This window comes from Ochotona curzoniae, unplaced genomic scaffold, assembly GCF_017591425.1.
Source record: "Ochotona curzoniae isolate NIBS_2020 unplaced genomic scaffold, NIBS_Ocur_1.0 contig_523, whole genome shotgun sequence".
In the NCBI taxonomy this organism is placed as follows: Eukaryota; Metazoa; Chordata; class Mammalia; order Lagomorpha; family Ochotonidae; genus Ochotona; species Ochotona curzoniae.
Window position 1 is genome coordinate 11,512,449 of NW_024466459.1, and position 25,856 is coordinate 11,538,304.

At 57.8% G+C, this 25,856-nt stretch overlaps 1 protein-coding gene across 1 annotated transcript in view; it reads left to right on the forward strand.

Annotated features, from left to right (window-relative positions):
* The first annotated feature begins 7,505 nt into the window (after positions 1 to 7,505).
* Positions 7,506 to 25,856, forward strand: part of CYTH1 (cytohesin 1) — a 76,862-nt gene continuing 58,511 nt past the window's right edge. Inside the window, exon 1 of the transcript XR_005884821.1 lies at positions 7,506 to 7,722. The gene's annotated coding sequence lies outside the window, so the exon portion shown is untranslated. The remainder of the gene's footprint in view (positions 7,723 to 25,856) is intronic.

A 25,856-nucleotide genomic window follows, 5' to 3' on the forward strand; every position in this document is an offset into this window, starting at 1 on the left:
TGTGTCTCTTAGCTGCGGTGAGAGAGCCAGGGCCGAGCTGTGTGAGCTGTTGGCACCCACGGCCTGCCCTGCCGGCATTCTGACTGGCGTGCCCGCCCATGGCGGCTGTTGTCTCTGCAGGCCCAGACTCGGCCTCCTCTGTGGCTCACCTCCGACTGCGTTTCTCCACTAGGTGGGCCCCGTAAAGCCGTCTCCTCACTCACAGCCGTTGTCTCGGGCCGTGGGGAGCAGTGACCTCCAGAGGGGGCGGGGCAGCAAGCCACAAGGGCAAGGCCAGGCCTGCAGAGGGTGGCCTGGGTGGTCTGGGTGGCACCTGCTTGGTGTTGGCATCCCGGCCCCGCCCAGTGTGAGTAGCTTCACTCACCTCCCCTTTCTTTTTTTCTTCTTTCAGATTGATTTATTTTTATTGGAAAGGCAGGTTTACAGTGAGGAGGAGAGACAAAAAGATCTTCCATCCGCTGATTCACTCCCCAAGTGGCTGCAATGTCTGGAGCTGAGCCAATACGAAGCCAGGAGCCTTTTCTGGGTCTCACACACGGGTGCAGGGTCCCAAGGCTTTGGGCCATTCTTGACTGCTTTCCCAGGCCACAGGCAGGGAGCTGGATGGGAAGTGGAGCTGCCAGAATTAGAACTGGCACCATATGGGATCCCAGTGCGTTCAAGGTGAGGACTTTAGCCTCTAGGCTACTGTGCTGGGCCCTCATGAGTTCTTTTACCCATTACCCCAGAAAGCATCCCAGACTGTTGCTTATGGGCACATGGCTGCACTCTGAGGTCCTGGCCAGCAGCAAGTGGATGTCCCCAGCTCCTGCAGGGACCTCTCCCTGCACCTCCTGTGCAGGCTGCTCTGTGCCCCAGGAGGCAGCCAATGATGACCTGCGTGCAGTTCCTGGCTCCGGCCTCGCCCAGCTGGGCTGTTGTGGCCGTGTGGCAGGTGGAAGGTCTCTGTGTGACTCTAGTTAAAACAAGCTGCTTTAGAAAGGAGGGGAACAGGACCCGGTGTGGTGGCTCAATTGGCTAATCTTCCCTTGCATGCGCCAGGATCCCACATGGGCACCAGTTAATGTCCCAGCTGCCCTACTTCCCTTCCAGCTCCCTGCTTGTGGCCTGGGAAGGCAGTCGAGGGCAGCCGAAAGCCTTGGGACCCTGCACCCTTGTGGGAGTCCCAGAAAACACTCTTGGGGGCCCGGTGGCGTGGCTTAGCGGCTAAAGTCCTCGCCTTGAATACGCCGGGATCCATATGGGCCGGTTCTAATCCCGGCAGCTCCACTTCCCATCCGGCTCGCAGAAAACACTCTTGGCTGTGGCTTTGGACTGGCTCAGCTCCGGCCGTCATGTCCATTTGGGAAGTGAACCGGTGGAGGAAGATCGTTCTCCCCTCTGTCTTGTCTGTGTTATCTGGGTTTGACTCTGGAATTGCTTCGCCCCACTGCGAGTGCTTCAGCTAAGTGTTGTGGTTGGCTTTGTCTCAGGGGTCCTGCAGGCCCTGCGACCGCCAAAGTGGGCGGTAACAGTGCCTTTCTGCGGCGGAAACACCGGAGACAAAGTGGCAGTGAAGAAGGTGCATGTTGTCTAGGCTAAGGGGGCAGGCAGAGGGCGGTCCCGACAGCCCAGCCACAGGTGTCTGGCCGATGGAGGCATGTCACCTGTTTCAGCCAGACTTTTGGAATGAGGACAGGAGAGTCAGAACAAGTGTGGCCCAAACCAAAGGCGGGTGCTCGCTGGGGCGTGTGCAGGGTGAGCGTGGGCTGGGCTCCGGTGGCAGGGGCAGGGGCTAGTCACCAGGTAGGTAGGTGGCAACATGGGCCAGACCCCTGTCATTCCCCTGCCCTTGGATGTATGTTTGGGTCGATGCATGATGATGCCATGCAGGTGTGGTCTCAGGTGGAGCCGTGCTTCACGGCGTGGGGCCGTGAGGAGGGTGTGGTGACTGCGGCAGGGACCTGAGTGGAAGAAGGGCAGCAGGAGTGGCCCTGTGTGTGGACCATGTCATCCGGTAGAGGCAAATGGGCAGGATGGTCGGTGGATAATTGACAGTTGAGAGCTTGGTAAGGTCCAGTGTGCTCTGTAACCACCTGAGGCTGGCTGCCGTGGGGAACTGAGGCGGACAGGCCGGTGGGCTGGCAGGAAGCGCCCACAGGCTGCGAGGTGGCAGGAGCCACAGGGCTTGCCGGGCGTGTCTGTCGGTGCTTTCAGGACTGAGGGCTGATGGACGGTCCCAGGGGAAGCGTGCGATGACGTCGGGTGGTGGCAGAGGGGCAGGTAGTGGGGGTGGATTTCTGAGGGGTCGAGGACAAAATTCAGGGTGAGCCAGTTGACTGGCAGGTCGCCCCGCACAGGGAGCCCCTGATGGCTTCCTGTGCATTCTGTCGGATGATTCCCGAGTGGGGAATGTAGCCACAGCCCAGCAGGTCTGCTCCCGCCATGGTGTCCAGCACATATCCATTCCTCGGCGTGCCCCTGACACGTCTGTGGCTCAGGCTCAAGTCTGTTCCATCTTCTCCCGATTTCTCTGATCCTTCCCAGTCCAGGGGCCCCACCATCCATCTGCCGGCGGAGCTCGGAAGCGGGGGACACACGTCCCTCTTGCTCCTGCACACACAGCAACTGTGAAACGCTGGTCTGCCCTTCCCTCCCTCACAGCCTGGCCCTCAGCCGGGCTCCCCGTCCTTTCTCTCCAGGCTGCTTCTGTGGTCTCCCACCCTCCTGGCCCCTCTTCCAGTGACAAGCTCTGGAGAAACCCTGATGGGTCATGCCAGGCAGCCGCTGTCCTGCCTGCGGCATAGATCGCTCAGTCTCCCGTTTATCCATCCACACCCTCACCGCCGCGCACCGCTGCCGAGCCCTCTGGGCAGCGTAACCGCCTGGCCTCTGCCAGCCGTGGGAAGCTGCCCTGGGGTGGAGGCATCCGGCCCCCGCGGTGTCTGAGGGCCACTGGCTGCTGGCTGCTGGCAGCCTGTGCCACGAGTGATGACCATGGGCGCTGCTTGTCTGGCCAGCCTGTGGCGCCGCCAGCCGGATCCCGACAGGACCCTGGCAGAACCCTTCTCGCCGCAGCCTCCACGGCAGCTGCTCCCATGGCGTGGGCGTTGTCCTGAGTGACCTCGGTGACCAGGCCCAGCGCAAACCTAAGTAAAAGTAGTCATCAGATTTAGAAACATAACTTTATTCCCCTTTTATTCATTTTTAAAGATATATCTGTTTTTATTGGAAAGGCAGATAATACACTCCTCAAGTGGCCACAATGACGAAGTGAGCCAGTCCGAAGCAGCAGCCAGGGGTGTCTGGGGTCTCCCACATGGGCATGAGCTCCTTGTCATTTTTGCCCTGTCTTGACTTCCCCCCACCTGCTCTGCCCGGGACCCTGGTGGACTTGCTGCTATGTGAAGGACTCTGTCCATGGTGCAGGCTCTCGGCTCTGAGGCAGCTTCTAGCCACCGTAGAACATTTTTAACAGCGAGTGCAGGGGCTGGCACTGTGGCCTTGCATCTTAAGCCACAGGCTGCGATGCTGGCATCCCACAAGGACATCAGCTGGAGTTCCAGCTGCTCCCTGATGATGTCCCTGGGAAAGCAGAGGGGATGGTCCAAGTGCTTGGTCCCCTGCGCTCATCTAGGAGCCCTGGAGTTCCAGGCTATTGGCTTTGGTCTGCAACTCCAGCCCTGGCCATTGTGACAACTTAGGGAATGAACTGGAGAATAGAAAGGCTTTTGCTGTAACTCTGCCTTTCAAATAAATAAACCTTTAAAACAAAAATATGGGATCTGGGGTCTGACACAGTGGCACAGCAAGCTAATACTCCATGTATAGTGTTGATAATCCATATAGACACGGAAATGAGTGCCGGCAGCTCCTGCTTCCCTTCCAGCTCCCTGCTTGTGGCCTGGGAAAGCAGTGGAGGACGGCCCAAGGCCTTGGGACCCTGCACCCGCGTGGGAGACCCGGAAGAAGCTCCTGGTTCCCATTTCAGACAGGCCCAGCTCTGGTCATTGCAGATGAAAAACTCTCTAACTTTCAAGCAAAACAAAATCACGTCTTGAACAAACAAGGAAAATACCCCCACAGAATGGAAATAACAAATATCTGCTGTGAAATGTGCAGGGACTGTGGGTACTTCCTGTCACCCAGGGGTGTCCCAGTGGCCGCATGCTTCTTCCTTGTCCCCCGTTGGGAGTCGGTCATGCACAGCACCGCTGCGGGGTCAGGAATGACTGTCTTGCCTGGGGGGCCAGCACCCCGGCCTCCTGACCGTCTGCTCCTCCCTCTGTCCCTGCCGCTGCTTCCGGAAGTTCCCGGTTGATTCACCTCAGGGTGCCTTCCCTGGTGGGAACCTGAGCTGCCGCCGCCTCCTGTGGCCAGTTGTCCCCCTACCCCGGCCCAGAGCAGCTGGTGAGAGCTGGATAGAATCAGGTTCCCTTGCACACAGGCCTCACGTATAGAGGCAGCTGCGGATGTCAGCAGATCCAGTCGGGAGATTTGAACTCGGTTCGCTGCCCCGCCCAGGCACTGTGAGCAATGCCTGCTGCCTCCCTGAAGCCCAACACTGGGGACTTGGCGCCGGCCGCTGGGACTTTCTGTTCCTGGGGGAAGGGGAGAGTTGGGGGAGGGGCTATACCCAGCCTCCTAACCACCTCCAGCCCAGGGTCCCAGTGTGGCGTTTGCTGCAAGGCTTCAGAAACACTGTCGGTCACCAGTCCAAGGAAGAGGAAACGCCTCCAGGGTCCACTGGCTGACAGGGGCGACCTCAGAGTCTCCATTCGCCCAGGTATTTGCTGTCGTTGTTTGGCTGGGGAAGTTGTCCAGTTTGTTCTGTCCTTCCTCTGCTGTGGTACAGATGTGCTCTGCAGGCCCCAGTGGGCTGCCGTGCGCGAGGTCAGCCAACTTCTCACGGGGTGGCTGTTGCAACGTCACCCTCTCGGCTTGCTGTCCGGGAGGTGGCAGGGCTCGCGCAGGCCTTGGACAGGCCCAGCAGATCTGTCTTCTCTCGCCAAGCAGGAACCCACGGCTCCCTGCCCCTCCTGCGTCCCCTGGCAACAGCCTGCAGCTGGCCCGGGGTCGGGGGACCCTTGTTGGGTGGCGGTGGTTCACTCCGTGCTGGGAGCTGTAGAGGGTGTCCTGATTTCTTCATTTTGTTGTTTCTTTTACTTTTCCTCTCTCTCTCTCTTTTTTTTTTTGTTAAAGATTTATTTATTTTTATTACAAAGTCAGATATACAGGGAGGCGGACAGACAGAGAGGAAGATCTTCCATCCGATGATTTACTCCCCAAGTGACCACAACGGCCTGTGCTGCGCCGATCCAAAGCCAGGAGCCAGGAACCTCTTCTGGGTCTCCCACACGGGTGCAGGGTCCCAGAGCTTTGGGCCGTCCTCGACTGCTTTCCCAGGCCACAAGCAGGGAGCTGGATGGGAAGTGGAGCAGCGTGGATTAGAACCTGTGCCCATATGGGATCCCAGGCGTGTTCAAGGTGAGGACTTCAGCTGCTAGGCCACGCCACCGGGCCCCTTTTCTTGTTTTTAAAAATATTTATTCATATTTGTGAAGGGAGAAGAGAGAGAAGAGAATACATGTGCTTCCCAAATGCAACAGACGGCAGGAGCAGGCAGGAGCAGGGCTAGAAGCCGGGGCTAGGACTTCATGCCAGGTCCCTATGGGTGGCCCACATGTGCCTGCTGCAGGCTTTGTCATTGCCTTCCAGCCCCTGGATGTGGCACAGGATCCCTAAGAGCCGCTCCCATGGAGGCCCACAGCTAACAGCACTGACCCTAGACAACGTGCCTTGGAATGCCAACCTCCAAATGTAACGCAGTCACATCACACTTAAGTGTGTAATATTTGTATCAATCAGCAGACAACTTGACCTGGTCTACTGGAAGGTGCTATTACAGTGGGGATTAAAAGACAGCCAGGGGGCCTGGAGCCGTGGCCTAGCAGCTAAAGTCCTCGCCTTGAACACCAGGATCCCATATGGGTGCCAGTTCTAATCCTGGCAGCCATGCTTCCCATGCAGCTCCCTGCTTGTGGCCTGGGAAAGCAGCCGAGGACGGCCCAGGGCCTTGGGACCCTGCACCTGTGTGGGAGACCCAGAGGAAGTCCCTGGCTGGCCGTTGTGGTCACTTGGGGAGTGAATCAGCGGACGGAAGATCTTCTCTACTCTGTGTATATCTGACTTTGCAATAAAAATAAATAAATCTTTGAAAAGAAAAAAAAAAGTCAGCCAGGGCAGGGCAGACTGCCATAGCTAATTCAGCCAAGGCACTGCTTCAGGTGGGGCACCGGCGCTTCTGGGGTTTCTACTTCTCTTGTAGGTTGGTCTGTGTTGGCATAGCACCAACTACAGCATCCCATGTAGCCACGGTTTTGAGTCCTGGCTGCTCCACTCTGCATCCGGCTCCAAGCCAAGGTGCTTGGGGAAACAAGAGGACGGCCCAAAGCTGTGGGACCCTGGGCTCGCGTGGGAGACGCAGAAGCTCCTGGCTTCTGGCCTTGGACCGGCTCAGCTCCAGCCATTGGAGCCACTTGGGGAATGAACCAGCAAATCAGAGATCCTTCTTTGTAAAAATAAAAAAAGAACCGACACCCCCGGGAACCCCTGGGGTTCAGGTGGCAGTAGCACAGCTCTGGGCTTCCCCCAAAGTTCCCGCGGTCACAGGGTTGCTTCCTCGTGGCGTTCTCCTGCCGCCGGGCCTGCAGCGGGGTGCCCTCGGTGTTGCTGGGGTCCCTGGGCTCCAGGCCGTGGGTGGGCTCAGCAAGGGCCAGCGCACTGGTCCGCCCCGGGCAGGGCGCAGCGTGGGCACCTGAGTCAGGGCTGCCGCCATGCAGAGCTGCCAGGAGTTCAGAGGCGACAGGCACAAGCCACAGGGCACTCTGCACGGCCTCTGGCCTGCCCTGCCCTTCAGTGGCCGGACGTGACCTTGGGCCCCTGTGCGCGCCACACCCGCGCGGACAGGCGCGTCCTCCCGAAACCCGAAACCCGCCCGGTTCCGGGGCCGGGGGAGGCTCCGGTGATCCCGCGGGCGCAGGCGCAAAACCGGGGGCGTGGCCTCCGTGGATGGGCGTGGCCTGGGTGAGCCCTTGGACCCAGGCGTGAAACTAGGAGGTAGGGCGTGCGCAGGCGCAAGGCCCGAAGGCGTTGCGTGCCGGGGGCGTGGCTGTCCTGAGTTGGGGAAGTGGGCGGGGCTTTACGAGCGAGCACGTGTGCGCAGCCGCGAAGCCGGGAGGTGGCACTTGACGGGGACGTGGCTGTTCTGTCAGGGAGGGTAGGCGTGGTCTAGGGGAACGAGTGCGCGTGCGCAGGCACAAACGCTGAGGAGGCGCGTGCCGGGGGCGTGGTCATCATGGGTGGGCGTGGCCTGGGTGCGTGCGCCGGCGACGACCAGAGCAGCGGCGCGTGCCGGCCTTGGGTCTGTGCGCGCGTGCGCGCGGCACGGGGGGCGGGGCCCGGAGCCGGCTGAGGCGTGCGGCGGCGGCGGGCGGCGGGACACCGAGACACCGAGACACCGAGACACCGAGCTGCCGGACACCGGGCCCCGGGCCGCTGGACACGGAGCTGCCGGACACCGGGCACCGGGCCGCTGGACACGGAGCTGCCGGACACCGGGCCCCGGGCTGCTGGGCACGGAGCAGCCGGACACCGGGCCCCGGGCCGCGGGACACGGAGCTGCCGGACACCGGGCCGCACCGGGACGCCCAGCCGGCAGCATGGAGGAGGACGACACCTATGGTCAGTGCAGCCGCCCCTGGCGCCTGGTGGCACGTGTGGGCCGTGCGCGGCGGTGCGGGACGCCGGGCTCCGGGCGCTGGCCCTCGGCAGGCCGGGGCGGCCGAGAGTCGCTGGAGGACGGGGCTTGGGGCGCCCTCGGGGCCGGCCAGGGGGGTGCGCCCCGGTCCGGTGCTTTGTTCGGTTGGGCAGGCTCCTGCTGTCCCTCAAAGTAGTTGTGAAGCGGCCGGGGTTGCCGGAGGTTGTCGGCGAGGCTTTAGTTCATTTATTAGCCTTTTGCTTCAGGACCGGAACAGGTGGCGAGCTTTTGCCGACTGGGCGGCAGGTGCAAACACAGCGGGACGGAGGGTTGCCGAGGGGGCCCGAGCCCCGGCCGGCCCCTTGGATGGTCGGAGCCGGCCCTGCGGCGCTGCGCTGGCCACCTGTCACAGGGTCATGAGTGACTGGCCTGGCTGGCCCTTGGCGCGCGGGCTCCCTGCGCGTGTGCAGGGTGATGGCCCCTTCTGTGGCTGTGCGTGCCTGCTGGCTGGCCTGGAGGACCACTGCTGCATGAGCCCCCCGCTCTGCCTGCGGTGCTTCGTGCTGTTTTCCCTGCCCCTTGTCGGGGTCCCCGCATGCCCCATCCTCTTGCTCCCTGGCCAGCCAGGGTGCTTTCGGGGACCAGCGGCTTCTGAGGTGGTATCCCCTTTACCGCCTGGCCCGGCCTGCCTTCCCCTTGGGAGGGGGTCCCTGGGCTGCTCTGACGGACCCGCCACAGCGGGTGATCTGCAGGCCTGTGCTCCCCTCTCCCTCGAGGAGGGTGGGCTCGCCGGGGCTTAAGGCTGTGCCAGGTTGGGGAGCCGGTGTAGGAAGTGAGAAGTTTGTTCTCCTTTACACAGGAATAATTATAAACATCTGTGTTGAAAGAACCAGGAAGTGCTAGTTCAAGGAGAGTGTGCTGGCAGGGCCATCCCACAGGAAGTGCCTGCCCGGGTGGGGCGGGCTGAGGAAGCAGGACTCACTCGCGTGGGTTAAACCTGTGGGGGCACTATGTAAAAAACCCCAAAACAAACAAAAAACCCCGAACGTCCTCGTGTTAGTGGGGTTTGTCCCTCACCCAGGGGTTCGTGAGATCCGAGGGGTCTGCCTCGGACACTGGCCGCTGCCCCAGCATCGTTTCTGTAAGAGAGACACGTTGTGGTTTCCAGGCTGCGCAGCTTGGGGAGCAGGGACTGGAGAGGATGCATGTCTGTCCGTGCTGTGTGCTCTGCTTCCTGCTGAGGGAGTCGGCTTCCTTTAGCACAGAGAATCTGTTAGGAGTTCCCAAGGTCTTCAGATGGAGGGAAAGTTACTTCTTACAAACGTGCCTGCCGGATGGCCTGAGCTGCTGGTCCTTTCCGTTCCTCCGCCGGCGCCAGAGTCTCTATTCCGCTTCCAGACTGGCTGTGTGACCCAGCAGGGCAGGAACTGACATAGGGATCTGCTTCAGCAGCGTGAGGAACTTCGGCTGGTGCAGGAAGACACGCACAGTGCACACCTGAGGCACGCGAGGAGGGGCTGCTAGGGCCAGGGGCCCAGAAAGAAACCCCTGCCGTGCCTTCCCCGCCCCGTGCCTTCCGCTGGAGGCCTTTGGGCATCCTTGACTCTGTGATGGGGACCGTCCTGTGTGTGTGTGCCATCTAGAGCTGCCGTCATTGCAGGGCCGGGGCCCAGGGGCCTGGCGAGGGCAGTGTGTGGGCAGAAAGGGCAGTGGGCACGGCCTGGGGTGCGGCACCGCGTGTTCTTTATGATTTTGGACGGAGGGAGGGCTGGTCGTACTGGACCGGGGACTGGGGGAGCTGCGTGTGGTTACTGTGAAGGCTGAGCAGGAAAAATCACTTGTAAACTTAGTTTTCTTTGAGACTTTTGGAATTGGTGTGTTTATGGAAAGCTTGAGTTTTTTATTTTGCTTTGTTTTTTGTTTTTTTTTTTTTAGATTTATTTTTATTATTTTTTTTTTATTGGAAAGGCGGATATACAGAGAGGAGAGAGAGAGAGGAAGATCTTCCGTCCGATGATTCACTCCCCAAGTGAGCGCAACGGGCCGATACTATGCCGATCCGAAGCCAGGAGCCTCTTCCGGGTCTCCCACACGGGTGCAGGGTCCCAAAGCTTTGGGCCGTCCTCGACTGCCTTCCCGGGCCACAGGCAGGGAGCTGGAAGGGAAGTGGGGCTGCCGGGATTAGAACCAGTGCCCATATGGGATCCCGGGCGTGCGAGGCGAGGACCTTTAACCACTTGCGCCACCGCGCCGGGCCCTAGTTTTTTGTTTTTTAAAGACTTATTTACATATGGAGAAAGATCTTCCATCTGCTGGTTCACTTCCTCATGGCCACAAGCAGGAAGCTGAGCTGGTGTGAAACCAGGAGCCACGAGCTCCCACGCAGGCGCAAGGTCCCAAGGACTTGAATTATCCACTGCTTTCCCATGCCAGAGTGGGGAATTGGGTGGGAAGTGGAGCTGCTGGGACTTGAACAGGCGCCTTTAGATTCCGGTGCTGTAGGGGAGGGTTGGATGCTGGCCCTGCTGCTTGCCTGTCCTCTCCCACCCCCGCCCCCAGCGGCTTGCACTGGCATCCATATGGAATTTCCAACACGACAGAGGATGGGTGGTGTATCAACACTGGCCCCTGGCAAGTGTTTATTCCTCGTTCCTCTATAAATACTGACGTGACTGGCTGTGTTCGTTTTCCTCTTGGTAGCCCACTACATCGTCGGCAGATCACTGCTCAGGACGCTGTGAGATCCCTACCCAGTTCTCGGTTGCAAGGGGAAGAGGAGGGAGCTGGATGGGAAGTAGGGCAGCAGGAATGGGATCCAGTGCCTGTGGGATGCTGCGAGGTGAGAGATGTGCCAGTGGCGTTGGGTCTTCACCAGACAGCACCAGAATCACCTGCTTGGACAAAGTTGCTGACCTCGCAGTGCGCTTTGGACAGTCACGCCTGGGACGCAGCGTCCACCCCTGCCCTGGTGCTGCAGGAGAGATGGGCTTTGGCATCGCTGTGCCCCCAGAGCACGTGTGGTGCCCAGGTTGCAGGGAGGAGGGAGGCAGTTCCTGGCACGAGGGAGTGGGGGTGACTTGGGCTTTCTCTTGAGCCCTTCCTCCCAAACAGAGAAAGAGAAGCTTTTCCTCTGCGTGTGTGCCGTGCTGGTCCTTCTGCGTACTCTCCCACAGGCCGTGGCTGCCTGGGTGATTGGCTTTTGTGAGAAAGGACACGGTCTAAGGGCTTTCTTAGAGAATCTGGGACCTCAGGTAGCCATGATGGTACCCTGCAGAGCCTCTGAGGTGGTCCCGGGTGGTCCTGGGTGGGCCGTGAGGGGTAAGCAGCCTGGGAGATCTTGATCTGTGGTTCCCCTGTATACAGCTTAGCTGGTTCTGCATGGACCAGTGTCAGGGCAAGTGGGCCACCCATGAGGGTTAGTGCGTGAAAGCGTCTGTTTTTAAGGTAACTTAATGGTCACAAGGTAGTGCTTCGTTACACTCAGTGAGTACTAGCTAGGCTGGAAAGAGGCTTACAGAGAATATTTGTGTGTTATATACAGGCGATTTTATAGAGGTTAATGGCTTTCTTACTTAGACTTTGTTTATTGGAAAGAGATTTCTTACTGTACTGGTTTGGCCCTTCTGCCAGTGGGCAAAACTGGGCTGCATGGGCGGATGGCAGGAGCCAGGAAGGCCTTCCCAGTCATGCCCCTGGCTGCTTTCCCAGGAGTGTTAGCAGGGATGAGGAGATGGCCTCAGTTCAGGGGTGAGCAGCACATGTGGTGGGTCACTTGTAGGATGTGGGGAACAGATCTGTGGGTGTACTGCTGGCTGGCCGCACAAAGGTTGAAAAGCCTTTGGCAAGGGAGCTGTGTGACTGTGGAGTCCTCCCTCCCTCCAGTGGAGTCCTCCCTCCTGTTGAGTCCTCCCTCCCTCCTGTTGAGTCCTCCCTCCCTCCCTCCCTCCAGTGGAGTCCTCCCTCCAGTGGAGTCCTCCCTCCAGTGGAGTCCTCCCTCCTTCCCTCCCTCCCTCCCTCCCTCCCTCCAGTGGAGTCCTCCCTCCAGTGGAGTCCTCCCTCCTGTTGAGTCCTCCCTCCCTCCCTCCCTCCCTCCAGTGGAGTCCTCCCTCCTTCCCTCCCTCCCTCCCTCCAGTGGAGTCCTCCCTCCCTCCTTCCCTCCCTCCCTCCCTTCTTCCCTCCCTCCAGTGGAGTCCTCCCTCCCTTCCTCCCTCCCTCCCTCCAGTGGAGTCCTCCCTCCAGTAAAGTTCTCCCTCCCTCCCTCCCTCCCTCCCTCCCTCCCTTCTTCCCTCCCTCCAGTGGAGTCCTCCCTCCCTTCCTCCCTCCCTCCCTCCAGTGGAGTCCTCCCTCCAGTAAAGTTCTCCCTCCCTTCTTCCCTCCCTCCCCTCCCCTCCCTCGCTCCAGTGGAGTCCTCCCTCCTTGCACTCGCCCCACCCTTGCCTGAAGGTGAGCATCTTGGAGAGTGTAGCTTCTGGGGCAGGTGCTGGCCGGAGCCTTGTGGCCCTGCACCCTGCCTGCGCTCTCCTGCAGTTGTGTGAGAAGGCGGAGAGCTGCTCAGGAATGCCCAGAGGTGAGCGCACATCGGGGAGGCTGCCGCTCCTGCAGTGCTGCTCCTGCCTGCCCCGACTCCCGGAAGGCACGCTGCAGGCAGGGTGGCTCACCATCTCCTGCGATGTGACGTCATGTCTTCCTGTGGAGTGAGGTGGCTGTCACTGAGTCCTGAAGGAAGGGTTGGGCTCACACCTTCCTGAGCAGAGTATGTCTGTCTTTTCCACCTCTTTTTTTCTTAAGGCTTGAAGAAGCTTCCATTTCAGAAGCCCGCCCTTTGATGGTGTGTCCAGTCTGCTTGTCATCAGCGATGCAGGGTGTGGATGATGGCCATTCACAAAAAAGGCCTCGGGGTCTGGTGTGGTAGCTTGGTGGCTGTAGTCCTGGCCTTGAATGTTCCGGGATCCCATATGGGTGCTGGATCATATCCTGGCTGCCCCACTTCCCATCCAGCTCCCTGCTTGTGGCCTGGGAAAGCAGTCTTGGGACCCTGCACCCACATGGGAGACTTGCAAGAAGCTCCTGGCATTGGATCGGCTCAGCTCTGGCCATTGCGGCCACTTGGGCAGTGAGTCAGTGGATTGAAGATCCTTCTGTCTCTTCTCTGTATATCTGAGTTTCCAATAAAAATCAATAAATCTTAAAAGAAAATAAATGTCCTTCTCATAGTGTCTCATAAGCTTGGTTCCCACGGTTTTGTAGCTGCTCAGTTGGTGAGCACTGGTGAGCACCCCGCACTGCGTGCTCCCTGTCCTGGGTGCTTGCGGGTGAGCTGGTAGGAGCGTGTCAGAGAGGATGTGGCGAGTATTGCGAGTATTGCGTGAGGAGAGCAGTGCTGGACGAAGCTGGGCCAGGTGGGGAGTCCCCGGAGGAAGTGGCCTGTGGGCTGGTGTTGAAAAGAGGCAGAGGGGACGGATAGCGGTGGGACGTGTGAGGTCAGTTTGTCCCTCTGGGGTACTGCAGGTGTTTCTGTGGGCCTGGAGGTTGGGGTGTGAGGTGGGAGGAGGCCGAGAGAGGCTGGGGGGAGAGAGAGGGGCCGGGCCGGGGAGGGAGAGGGGCCGGGCCGGGGAGGGAGAGAGGCCGGGCCGGGGAGGGTGCTGCTGTTCCGGCTTCCCTGGATCACAAAGAGTCACCAGGGGTTTGAAGGGGTGTTTCCTGGTGCTGACTTTGCGTCTCAGGAAAGTTTCTCTGACTTGGGTGTTCACCTTCGCAGTGGAGCAACCCTTAGGGAGTTGTTGCCACCTGGCAGGGGAGAAGGCCAGCTTATTGAGAGTGGGACAGGAGAGGCAGCTGCCAGGGCCACGTGGGATCTGGGTCCTGGTGCCTGGGAGGGTGTAGCTGCTAGGGGCTGAAGGAGCCCTCGTGCAGTGTGTGCCAGGCCCCTGGCCCTGGCCTGCTGCTCTCCCCTGAGAGTGTCTGGCTGTGGGTGTAGAAGTTCAGTCTGCGTGTCCCATGGGGTGTTGTGGGCCTGTTGGGACCGTTGGTCCTGCAGGGCTTGTCAGGGCCACGTGGCTGGGACCCTGCACGCACCTGCAGGTGTCTGGCAAGATGCCATCTTTGTCATATTGCCGTGGAAGAGCACGCAGAGGAGGACGTCTGATAGAGACCAGGAAGTCTGTGCATGTAATATTCAGCCAGCTTCAGATGGCAAGAGAGGGGCAGGAGGCGGCAGAGGGAGGACGGAGAGAGGGGCAGGAGGACGGAGAGGGGCAGGCGGCGGCAGAGGGAGGACGGAGAGAGGGGGGCAGGAGGACGGAGAGGGGCAGGCGGCGGCAGAGGGAGGACGGAGAGAGGGGGGCAGGAGGACGGAGAGGGGCAGGAGGACGGAGAGAGGGGGGCAGGAGGACGGAGAGGGGCAGGAGGACGGAGAGGACGGAGAGGGGCAGGCGGCGGCAGAGGGAGGACGGAGAGAGGGGGCAGGAGGATGGAGAGAGGACGGAGAGAGGGGGGCAGGAGGACGGAGAGGACGGAGAGAGGACGGAGAGGACGGAGAGGGGCAGGCGGCGGCAGAGGGAGGAGGGTTCTGGTTTTCAGTGGGCGGTCCTTTGAGATGGCCGCTTGACCTTGGTGCAGCTGTGGAAATCCCCGTGCCCAGTCCTGTGCAGGGCAGCGTCCCAGCAGGAGAGCGCTCACTTCTCACTTTGCTTGTCGGTTTGTGCGCAGCAGCTGCGGCATGTGTGTTGAGAGAAGGGTCGGGGTGGGGGGAGGGGGAGAGAGAGAGAGAGCACGCAGCGAGAGATCGCCTATGTGCTCATCGCTCCCCGGATGCCCGCGATGGCAGGTCCAAAGCCAGGAGCTTCTAGGTGCCCCTGTGGGTGCAGAAACCAGTATTGCAGGCCAGCTGCTTAACGTGCTGTGTCGTGAGGGCCCAGCTACTCTGCCTTTTGGTCTAGCTTGCCATTGGTGCCTACGCTGAGAGGAAGAGATGGCTCAAGTACTGTGCCTTGCTATAGTTGGATACTTTCATGGTTGAACCTGTCTTACTGGTTATTAAACAGTTGACGCTGAAAGAACCATTGTTAATCTTTGGATCAAGATTTGAAGAGTTGGGGTCAGTGTGGTTGTGTGGTGGGTTAAGCTGCTGCCTGTGACACTGGTGTCCTGCGTGGGTGCTGATTTGAGTCTTGGTTGTTCCACTTCCCATCAGCTCCCTGCCCCTGAGCCTGGGAAGGCAGGGAAAGATGCCCAAGATACCAGCACAGGACACCGGGGTATAGGGTCTGGCCCTGCCCTGGCCGTTGCAGCCACGTGGGGAGAAGCAGGGGATGCAAGATATTCTTTCTCTCTCTGCCTTGTTTCTCCTCCTCCTCTCTGTTACTCTTGCTTTCAAATAAATAAGTAAATAAATCTTTTTAAATACCCCAGGTGTTTGCAGGCAGGCAGCTTCCCTGTCTCATAGAAGTTGTAGTTGGAGGTGCAGGTTCCTCCAGGGCCTCTGCTACCGGGAGATGTGGGTGGATCCAGAGCCAGGCGGGTTCTGTCGCCAGGCGCCCAGAGCACTTGGGAAGTCCCGGTAGCTAGGTAGCTAGGGGCAGGTGGGCATGGTGGCCCTGCTGCCCACACACGCCTGGGCGGAGCCTGCCTCCTGGTGTCCTGACCGTCTCACCTCTGTCCCTCACTGGAGCACTTTAACGGGCCACCAGTACAGCAGCCCCAACTGCACTGCCAGCCTGGGGAGCTTGTGTCTGGCCAGGGGCGAGGCCGCTGCTTGCTGGACTGGTGAGGACTGGTCAGGACTGGAGGCTCATGCTGCCCAGGGTGCTGAGTCTGCAGTCAGGCAGTTGGCAGCCAGGCTGTGCGCCGGCTCCCGGGGCTGCAGACATGGGTCCTTGATCACCGCCTCCCTGTTGTTCATATGGCTGCTCTCTGCAGGGCCAGGGCCGAGGCTGTGGGTTTTGTTTTAAAGATTTATTTACTTTTTCTTGGAAAGGCAGATTTACAGAGAGAAGGAGAGACAGCAAGATCTTTCGTCCACTCGTTCCCTCCCCAAGTGACTGCAATGGCCAGAGCTGAGCCAATCTGAAGCCAGGAACTTCTGGGTCTCCCATGCAGGTGCAGGCTCCCAAGGCTTTGGGCCGTCCTTCCCTGCTTTCCTAGACCACAAGCAGGGAGCTGGATGGGAAGTAGAGCAGCTGGGATTAGAACCTGAGCCCATATGGGATCGTGGCTCGTGGAAGGTAAGCATTTATCCTCTGGGGTACCGCGCCGGGCCTGGCTGTGGTCACAGGGCCCTTGTCTGCTTCGCTGGGGACACCAGTGTTGGCCTGTGCTGCCGCCTGCCCTGCCCCTGTTTCTGCTCCTGCTGGACCGCCACTCTTGGCAGGACAGTAGCCTGGCATCACTGTGGATTGGACGGAGCGTTGGGAGTCCTTCTGGTTGTCTGGCCGGGAGCCGGTGCCCCATGGCCTGAGGAGCCCTGACAGACTTCCGGTCGTTTTCCTGTGAATCAGAAGCTTGCATGCAGGTTCCTACTGTCTCAAAAGAAACAGGAACTCCGCTTAGACTTTTTAAATTTCTTTTTTCCTCCCCTCTCCGCCCTCCCCCTCTGCTCCGCCCTCCCCCTCCCCCTCCCCCCTCCTCCCTCCCCTCTCCTCCTGCCCCTCCTCCCCCTCCTCAGGTTGTTGGGCGATCTTTCTCACATGGCCTCCCTCGGACTTGCATCTCCCTCATGTGCTCTTTATTTTTCTTGTGTGTTTCTTATGTTTTACTTAAGGAAAGGCGGAGAGGAGATGGAGAACTCCCATCCGCTCTCCTCAGGGACCATCCAGCTGGGCTAGCCCAGGTGAAGCCAGGAGCCAGGAGTCCTGAGACTCCCACGGGGTGGCCTGGACCCAACTACACAGGGAGTTCCCTGCCGTGTGCCAGGGTTGACGTTAGTGGGAGGTTGGCATTGGGGTGGGTTGGGCCTTGAAGCCTGTGCTAGCGCCGTGTGCCCTCGCGCAGCTCTGCCCTGGGTGTGCCCGGCGAGGGCAGGCAGTTAAAGCTTGCAGCCGCTGTGTGTGCCTGACCCGAGGCGGGGTGGCGCTTACCCCTCCTGCGGCAGGGCACGGCGATGGCCTGGGGCCACGGGCCTGGGGCCATGGGCCTGGACAGGAAGCCGCGGCGGGGACCCTGGCGGCTTGGCATGGTGTGTGTGACTGCTTTCCCAGTCAGCAAACTTTTCTTTGTTTCTTTTTTACCTTGCTGTCTGGAGGTTGTGCTAACTTGCACTCTAAGCAGCTCTTAAGAATGGAGGTCCAAGTTTCTGGATAAGTACCGTCGTGGCGTCATTCTTGTCTCTGCGCTTGGTCTCCCGTTTTCGTCTTTGTTTGTTTTAAAAGTTTATTTATCTGGAAGGTGGAGTGACAGAGTGACAGATCTCCCATCTGCTGATGCATTCCCAGACGGCCGAGAAGCCGGGGCCGGGCCAACGCCAGGAGCCTGGAGCTTCCTCCAGGTCTCTCACGGGGCCAGAGGGTCTGGCCCAAGTAGCGTCTTTGTCCACTGCTTTCCCAGGTGTGTGGAGGTGCAGCAGCCCCAGGCTTTGAAATGACCCCGTGACAGCTGCCGGGGTCGCTGTGGCAGTTTAACCTGGTGCACCACAGTGCTGTCTTGGGAGAGACCTTTGGTTTTTTTTTTTTTTTTCCAAACGGATCCCAAGTTCCTTGTATAATGATATTATTATTGTTTTTTAAAGATTTATTCATTTTTATTGGGAAGGCAGATTCATAGAAGACAAGACAGACAGGAAGATCTTCCTATCCACTGATTCACTCCCCAAGTGACTGCAGCAGTCAGAGCTGAGGCAGTCTGGAGCCAGGAGCCACGAGCCTGTTCCGGGTCTCCCATGCAGGTTCAGGTCCCAAGGCTTTGTGCTGTCCTTGACTGCTTTCCCAGGCCATAAGCAGGGAGCTGGAAGTGGACAAAAATGGGTACCCATATGGGATCCCAGTGCATGCAAGATGAGGACTTTAGCCACCAGGCTACCACGCTGGGCCTGGATATCTACTTTAAATTAAAAAAAAAATCAGTTGATAGAGAGAAAACTATATAGGTATAGTTGCTTTGTGCAGTGTCTTCTAAGATAGAGAAAACTATATAGGTGATTTTACGTAGGTAAAATCACTTCAGATTTATATTCTTTAAAGGTTATTATTATTTTTTTATTTGAAAGGCAAAGAGACAACTACTCTGTTTTCTGCCTCATTCCCCAAATGCCTGTGCCAGTTGCAGCGAAGTTGGGGCCAGGAGCATGTGACGCGTGTGCCATCCAGCCTGGCTGGAGGCAGAGGCAGGCACCAGGCGTTCCTTCAGCGTGTCTCAAGGGGCCACCTGCCCTGCACACGGCCTCGTCTCATTTATGAGGAAAAGCTGAATCTGTAAACACTTATTTGGGCGTCAGAGACAGGCGCTCCTGCCTGCTGCTCCCAGGAAGGAGTGAGGCTGGAGACCTGAGCAGTCCCGTCTCCCCCGTGGCAGCAGGACCCACGGGTGTTGACTCCGCTCCCGCCCAAGGCACGCGTTTGCACAGGTCTGAAATTGGGAGGACAGATGGACTCAAACCAAGGCACTAGGAGGACAGGGTGACAGAGAGGGACACACGGATCTTCCACCTGCCGGCTCATGTGAGAATGGCTGCATTCAGGCATGGCTGAAGCTGGGAGCCCAGAGCTCTACCAGGGACCCCCGACCAGGCACCTGTTAGCAGGGAGCTGGGCAGGAGGGCAGTGCCCTGATACCCGCTGTGGGCGTCCTAACTACTAGTTTAATGGCCATAGTGCCATTTCCCCAAAGTGGTATTTTTTTCCCAGTTATTTGAAGATTGTTATCAGTAAATTTGGATCACGGTGCTGTTTTTAATGTGACATCTACATACTGACCTTGGGTAAATCTGAAAAATATTTATTTTTGCTGGGTTGCTGCAGTCACACCATGAACTGGGATCCTCTAGGGAAAGATGTAGAAATGGATGAATGAATGCACAAATACAAACACACAGACGGACATGTTTTTGGCCAGGTCAGAGATCGTTTCCTTCCTGTCCTGTGCTGTCCCCAGTGCAAGGGGCCGCGTGTGTCCTGACAGCGGCAGGCGCCGGCTGAGGGCCTGTCTCCGTCTGTCACCTGGGCAATCCCGCAGCTTTGCTTTAGGCCACTCCGAGTTCCCCTTAGACAGTTGCGAGTTTCAAACAGGATTTTAAGGAGAGGCTCAACAAATCAAAGAAGAAAAAGAACAGAAAAACCTTTCACGTTTATTATAGCTATAAAGTTTGTCTACCTCCTAGTTCTTCAGGTGTGTTTGTGGTTTTCTGTGTTGTTGGCTTGAAGAAACCTCGTTCCTTGGTGCTGCTGCTGTTGCTATGCAGCCGGATGGCGCCAGCCTCAGAGCCCTGTGTGTGCAGTGGGGAGGCACCGACCACAGAGGCCACCTGGCAGGCACGGGTGTTTCCGGGCGCAGGAGACCCTTGGCCTGTCCGGGGGCCGAGCTGCTTTGCGCAGTGTCTTCCAAGTAAACTGCAGCCTCCCCGGAGGCAGCTGGTGTGTTTTCTAAGTAGAGCCGTCCAGCCGGTGTGCTGTACCGTTCCTACTCTGCTTGTGGGCAAACTAGAAAGAAAATAGTGTGGACATTTTCGACGAAGTAGAGAAGAGCACGTTAGGCCTCCAAGAGCCGTCCCCGCAAGCACATGGGGTTCCACGTGTATTACCACACATTTACCTGTCAGGGTTCTTTCTGGAAAATGTAGGATGTAGGATGCTTTTATAGCTTGATCTTTAAAACAAACAAACAAATAAAAATCATTGCTATTGAAATTCGCAGATGTGCCAGGTTATGTGGCATCCGTAGCGAAGGAGCGACACCAACAGACGGCCACGTAGCAAGCAAGGGAGCCTGCCCCGAGTCTCAGTGACCCGGTGGGCTCAGTGGTGACTCTGGGTGTACCAGGTTGGTGTGTGGCTAAGGAACCGGAGACCAGGGATGCAGTGCCTTGGGCAGCAGGCAGCAGGCCAGCCAGGGCTCTTTCTTGGGAAGGAGCTTGTCTGCTTTCGGTCGCTGGCTGCAGGAAGGCGGTCAGCGCTTGCAGGGTGGCCTGCTCTGCGCCTGCGTGCAGGGTGGCCCGGTCAGCGCTTGCAGGGTAGCCTGCTCTGCGCCTGCGTGCAGGGGCTCGGGGGGCCAGTGCCGTGTGATATAGATACTCCGTAGTTCAGTTAGTCATTTCTTTTAAAATACATTTTTAAAAATTTACTATTTTCATTGGATCCTCTGTAAAGGTAGATTTACAGAAACAAGGAGAGACAGAAAGATTTTCCATCTGCTGGCTCAGTCCCCAAGTGGCTACAAAGGCCAGAGCTGAGCCGATCTGAAGCCAGGAGCCAGGAGCTTCTTCCGAGTTCCCATATGGCATAGGGTCCCAAACACTTGGGCCATCTTCCACTGCTTTCCCAGGCCCCAAGAAGGGATGGGAAGTGGAGCAGCCGGGATACAGACCAGTGTCCACATGGTTCGCGCTTGCAGGTGGAAGATAAGCCATTTGAGCCCCCATGCTGAACGTGGCTGGGAAAGCAGTGGCAGATGCTCAGCTGCTTGGGCCCCTGATCCTTGGGGGCTTGTTGGTTTGGCCCAGCTATCTCTATCTCTGTAACCCCGGCTTTCATATAAATAAATCTTTTTGAAAAATCAGCCTTCACATGTAAAAGAAGCTTCCATGTGGGTCAACTGACAGAAACGCCGCTCTAGTTTCGTAGGAGTCTGGCTCTGTGTGTCGTCTACGGCCATACCACCCTGAACGCGCCTGATCCAGGAGTCTGGCTCTGTGTGTCGTCTGCGGCCATACCACCCTGAACGCGCCTGATCTAGGAGTCTGGCTCTGGGCGGTTCCCTGGGAGCAGTGGTTTGTTGGTCACCAATCCAGTATGCGTGGTGACTCGGCGGGACAGAGCTGCTGCGCGGGATGACGGCGGCCAGGCACGCCCCATGGCCCTTCAGTATGGGTTAGTCAGTAAATTACATAAAATATCCAACGCTTCATTAAAGCTTGGCTATGTCGGCCCACACGGTGGCCTAGCAGCTAAAGTCCTGGCCTTGAACATGCCAGGGTCCCATGTGGGTGCCTGGTTCTAATCCCGGCAGCTCCGCTTCCCATCCTGCTCCCTGCCTGTGGCCTGGGAAAGCAGTCGAGAACGGCCCAAAGCCTTGGGACCCTGCACCCGCGTGGGAGACCTGGAAGAGGTTCCTGGTTCCTGGCTTCAGATCAGCACAGCACTTGCCATTGCGGCCACTTGGGGAGTGACTCATCGGATGGAAGATCTTCCTCTCTGTCTGTCCGCCTCCCTGTATATCTGACTTTGTAATAAAATAAATCTAAAAAAATATATATTAAAAAAAAAAAAAGAAAGAAAGAAAGCCTTCTCAGAAATAGCTTGTTTGTGCAGACTTATTGTGGTGGCATTATGTTGTTACCTGGGGGTTGGGGGTGTGTGTGCCTGTGTGTGTTGTTACCCTTTGTGTGTGTGTATTTCTTCCCCGTACTGGGAAACGAGGAGGTGGCTGTTTCACTAACACATCCAGGAGGGCTTTGGCCAGGCTGGCCTGTGTGCTGCCCGCCACCTTCCTGCCGGGACAGGACCTGGGTGTGGTGTCACTCTCAGCCTTGTTGTCCTGTGACGGTGTCAGCTGAGTGGAAGGATGGGTGGGGTGGCCCAGTTTTGTAACTTGGCCTTGTGGTTTCACAGAGAGCAGAGCGCCCTGTAATTAGGACAGCAGCAGGAGAGCAGGGGCGCCGGAAGGGGTGGGGCTTGTGCGGCAGACGCTGCCCCGCTGTGTTTACCCGGGCTTGTCCTGGAACTAAGTTTCCATAAGTGGGCTTGAATTTCACGATGTGCTCATCAGCTGTCTATTTAGTGAAGGCTGGAATTTTTTTTTTAAAGATTTATTTTTATTATTTTTTTATTGGAAAGGCGGATACACAGAGAGGAGAGACAGAGAGGAAGATCTTCCGTCCGATGAGTCACTCCCCAAGTGAGCGCAACGGGCCGATGCTATGCTGATCCGAAGCCAGAAGCCTCTTCTGGGTCTCCCACACGGGTGCAGGGTCCCAAAGCTTTGGGCCGTCCTCTGCTGCTTTCCCGGGCCACAGGCAGGGAGCTGGAAGGGAAGTGGGGCTGCCGGGATTAGAACCGGCGCCCATATGGGATCCCAGGCGTGAAGGTGAGGACCTTAACCACTTGCGCCACCGCGCCGGGCCCGAAGGCTGGAATTTTTAGAAAAGATTTATTTATTCTTATTGCAAAGGCATATTTACAGAGAAAAGAAGAAACAGAAAAAGATTTTTCCATCCACTGGTTCACTCCACAAGTGGCCACATGGCCGAAGCAGGTCTCCCACGTGGGTGTAGGGTCCCAAGACTTTGGGCCATCTTCCACTGCTTTCCCAGGCCACAAGCAGGGAGCTGGATGGGAAGCAGGGCCATCGGGACTAGAACCAGTGCCCATATGGGATCCTGGCGCATTCAAGGCCAGGACTTTAGCCAGTATGCTATCATGCTGGGCCCTAAATATTTGAAAGGCGGAGTTGCAGATAGAGAAGGTGGGCACCTTAGAGAGAGGTCTTGGTCCATGGGTTTAGCGCCAGTGGCTGCAGCAGCTGGAGCAGGGCCAGTCTGAAGCCAGCATCTAGGAGCTTCTGGGTCTCCCATAGAGGTGCATGGGCCCAAGCACTTACTTTAGAAGGCCATTAGCAGGGAGCTGGCTTGGAAATAGAGCAGCTGGGACGCAAAGTGACGTCTGTGTAGGATGGCAGTGCTGTAGGCGTAAGCTTGACTCGCTACACTGTGGTGCCAACCCCAGGATAGGATCCTGATTTCTGAATCCATTCTCTATTGAAAGGTTCTTGTCACGGTGGACATGTGGCCCTGCCTTGGTTCAGATGTCTGTGTAGCACACACGTCAGTGTGCTTGGTCGGCTCCCAGCTGTGGGGTTCCAAATTGAGCTTGGTGCTGCCGGAGGCACCAGGAAGTGAGAGTGGGTGTTCAGGTAGGCAGGCTCCTGGCCCGAGTTCCCGGCTCCCAGTGTGGGTCCTGACCGCGGTGGGCATCGGAGAGAACAGCACACGGATGCTCTTTGTGCTGCTCCTTTCTTGATTTCTAAAGAAAAATGGATTCCGGGAGCACAGAGGACATAGTTGCGCTCAGGCCTGGGATAGGGAAAGTACAGAATGAACCTGAAAAATCTTGCAGTGCCAGGAAAGGTCGAAGGAGCCAGCCTGGGTAAGCATACACCTGTGACTGACACTGAAGCTAGGGGCAAGAAAGAAAGAAAAAACCAGAACAAACGAGATACCTTGGCTGGGTGACGTGGCCTAGCGGCTAAAGTCCTCACCTTGAAAGCGCCGGGATCCCATATGGGCACCGGTTCTAATCCCAGCAGCTCCGCTTCCCATCCAGCTCCCTGCTTGTGGCCTGGGAAAGCAGTGGAGGACAGTCCAAAGCCTTGGGACCCTGCACCCGCGTGGGAGACCTGGAAGAGGTTCCTGGCTCCTGGCTTTAGATCGTCATAGCATCGGCCATTGCGGCCACTTGGGGAGTGACTCATCGGATGGAAGATCTTCCTCTCTGTCTTTCCTCCTCTCTGTATGTCTGACTTCCCAATAAATAAATAAATCTTAAAAAAAAAAAAAGGTGCCTGTGTCTGCGGAGGGGCGGTTGCCTTGTGGTGTGGTGAACCCGCAGGCCGCTTCACACAGAGCTTCAGTTAGCAGCTCCAGTAGAAGGGTCCCGATGAGCACCATGTAGCCTGGCCCCTTTTGGGTCCGATTCTTGGCCTAGTCAGGGGAAAACCTCAGATGGGTGATACAAAGTGATACAAAGTGAGGACCGTGCTGCAGGATAACTGACCACAGCTGGCCAGCTGTGGCAAGTCCATGAGGAATTCTTGGGGATTGCAAGTGACCACTGCACACTAGGTGAGTCGCGGTGGCACCGGGTCCTGGCAGAAGCTGGCCTCCTTCCTGGTGTCATGTCCAAGTGACAGTCCTTGTTTCCATAATTGTGCTGTGACCGCAGAGATGGTGACGCAGGGGAAGTTGGGTGTAGAGTACATGGAAACTTAGCTTTTTTGCAAGTCTGAAATTATTCAAAATGAAAGTTAAAATCACGCCCACCTTGATTTGCAGCGCCATTCACCTTGTCCCAGTGTCCGGATGCGTTTCCCCACGGCCAGGCAGACCTGCTTGGCCGATGGCCCAGGCAGTGGAGCGTGGCAGCCTGAGGGGGGGAAGTGGTCACAGGGTGCCCACGCGGAGTCAAAGGTAGGCGTATAAAGAGCCAAAGCAGAGAAAACTTTATGTTCTTATAAAGACACATTAAATGGAAAAAATTACTTGTAAAAAATGCATTTTGGTTAATCTTTGCTCTGTTGGGGGTGGCCCTCCTGTCAGCCATGTAGGGGTCTGCTTGATGGGAGTCCAGCCCCAGGTGGCCGTGGTCCTCCCAGAGTCCAGCCCCAGGTGGCCGTGGTCCTCCCAGAGTCCAGCCCCAGGTGGCCGTGGTCCTCCCGGAGTCCAGCCCCAGGTGGCCGTGGTCCTCCCAGATAACAGCAAACAGGAAGAATGGGATTTACCCTTAAGGGAAAGGCTGCTGTTGGCTCACATTTGTGTGTGTGTGTTTTCTAATGAAATTTATTTATTTTGCTTGAAAGAGTTACAGAGAGAAGAGAGGGAGACACAGAGAGATCTTCTGTCCGCTGGTTTAGTCCCCAGTGGCTGCAGTGGCCACAGCTGGGCCTGTCCACAGCCATTAGGAACCAGGAGCTATTTCCGGGTCTCCCACGTGGGTGCAGGGTCCCAGGCACTTAGCTGTCCTCCACTGCTTTCCCAGGCTGTTAACAGGGCGCTGAATTGGAGTGGAGCAGTGGAGCCATGCCCAGATGGGAAGCTGGCGCCACAGGCGAAAGATTGGCCAGCTACGCCCCGTGCCGTCCTCACTGCTGTGGGGTCTGTGAGCTTGTTTCAGTAGATAGAAGCTCGCTGTGTAGGTATTTTTACTGTTAGGAAACCGTACTTGAAGACTTCCCAGCTTTTCTTGTCTACCTGGTTTCTGAGGAAGGCCTGTGGAGGTGGGGGAAGATAGAGGGTCCTGAAGCCGTGGAGAAAGGCTGGCCTGGCAGGTCCCGTGGGCTGCCACGCCTTTTGAGGTGTGTCCTCGGCTTGCTTCATCCTGGCACGGAGGTGGTGAGGTTTGAGGTCGTGCCTGTTCTCTGGCGTTTTCTGTGGAAGCAGTTCTAGGCTTTTCAGAGTTGCCCAGTTGGCCCTCCGCGGGGAGCCGCTGTTCTTCAGGGCTGTGAGCCCGTGGCTGAGGCCTGCCCATCCTCTTATCTTTGGATCTGCGTTTTCTGGATCTGTTGTTCACAGAGGCTGTGTTCTAGGTCCTTGTCTGGGCTGGGAAGCCAGTGTGCTGTCCAGCCGGAACAAGTGACTGCCTTTGGCAGAGAAGTGGGCTGGACTGCGGCTCTGCTGGCCAGAGCTGTGGAGGAGTGGGCCGTTGCTCCAGAGTGCGGCTCTGCGGTCATCTCTGGACTGTGGGTCCATGCAGGGGTGACGTGGGTGAGGGTGGGGAGCTGGCAGAGCCCGTCAGGCCTGTCTGCTCTCTTCCCCGTGCCTCTGCTCCCAGGGTTGACCTTCAGTGTGTTCAAGGTTATGACTGTAGTGCAATGTTCAAGGAGGTACACATTTCCTCCTGAATACCAGGTAATGCCATGGGGGGCCAAGTCACCCCATTCCCTCTGGGTCAGAACACCCACTCCAGCCCAGCGGCACGAGTCCGGAGTGTCTAGGGCCCTCGGAGCCGAATCTTGGCAGACCCTATGGTGATATGTGTTCACGCTGCTGCCCGCCCTCCGACAGATGGTCCTGTTTGGAGGGAGGCACTATGTTGTCTCCACTCATTCATTCAAGACAGTGAGCTGCCATTCACTGGCTCAGGCCCCAAGTGACCCCAGTGGTCGGATCTGGGCGGACCAAAAGAGGTGCCAGACACTCGACCCGCGTCTCGCGTGTGGCCGGCAGACACTCGACCCGCGTCTCGCGTGTGGCCGGCAGACA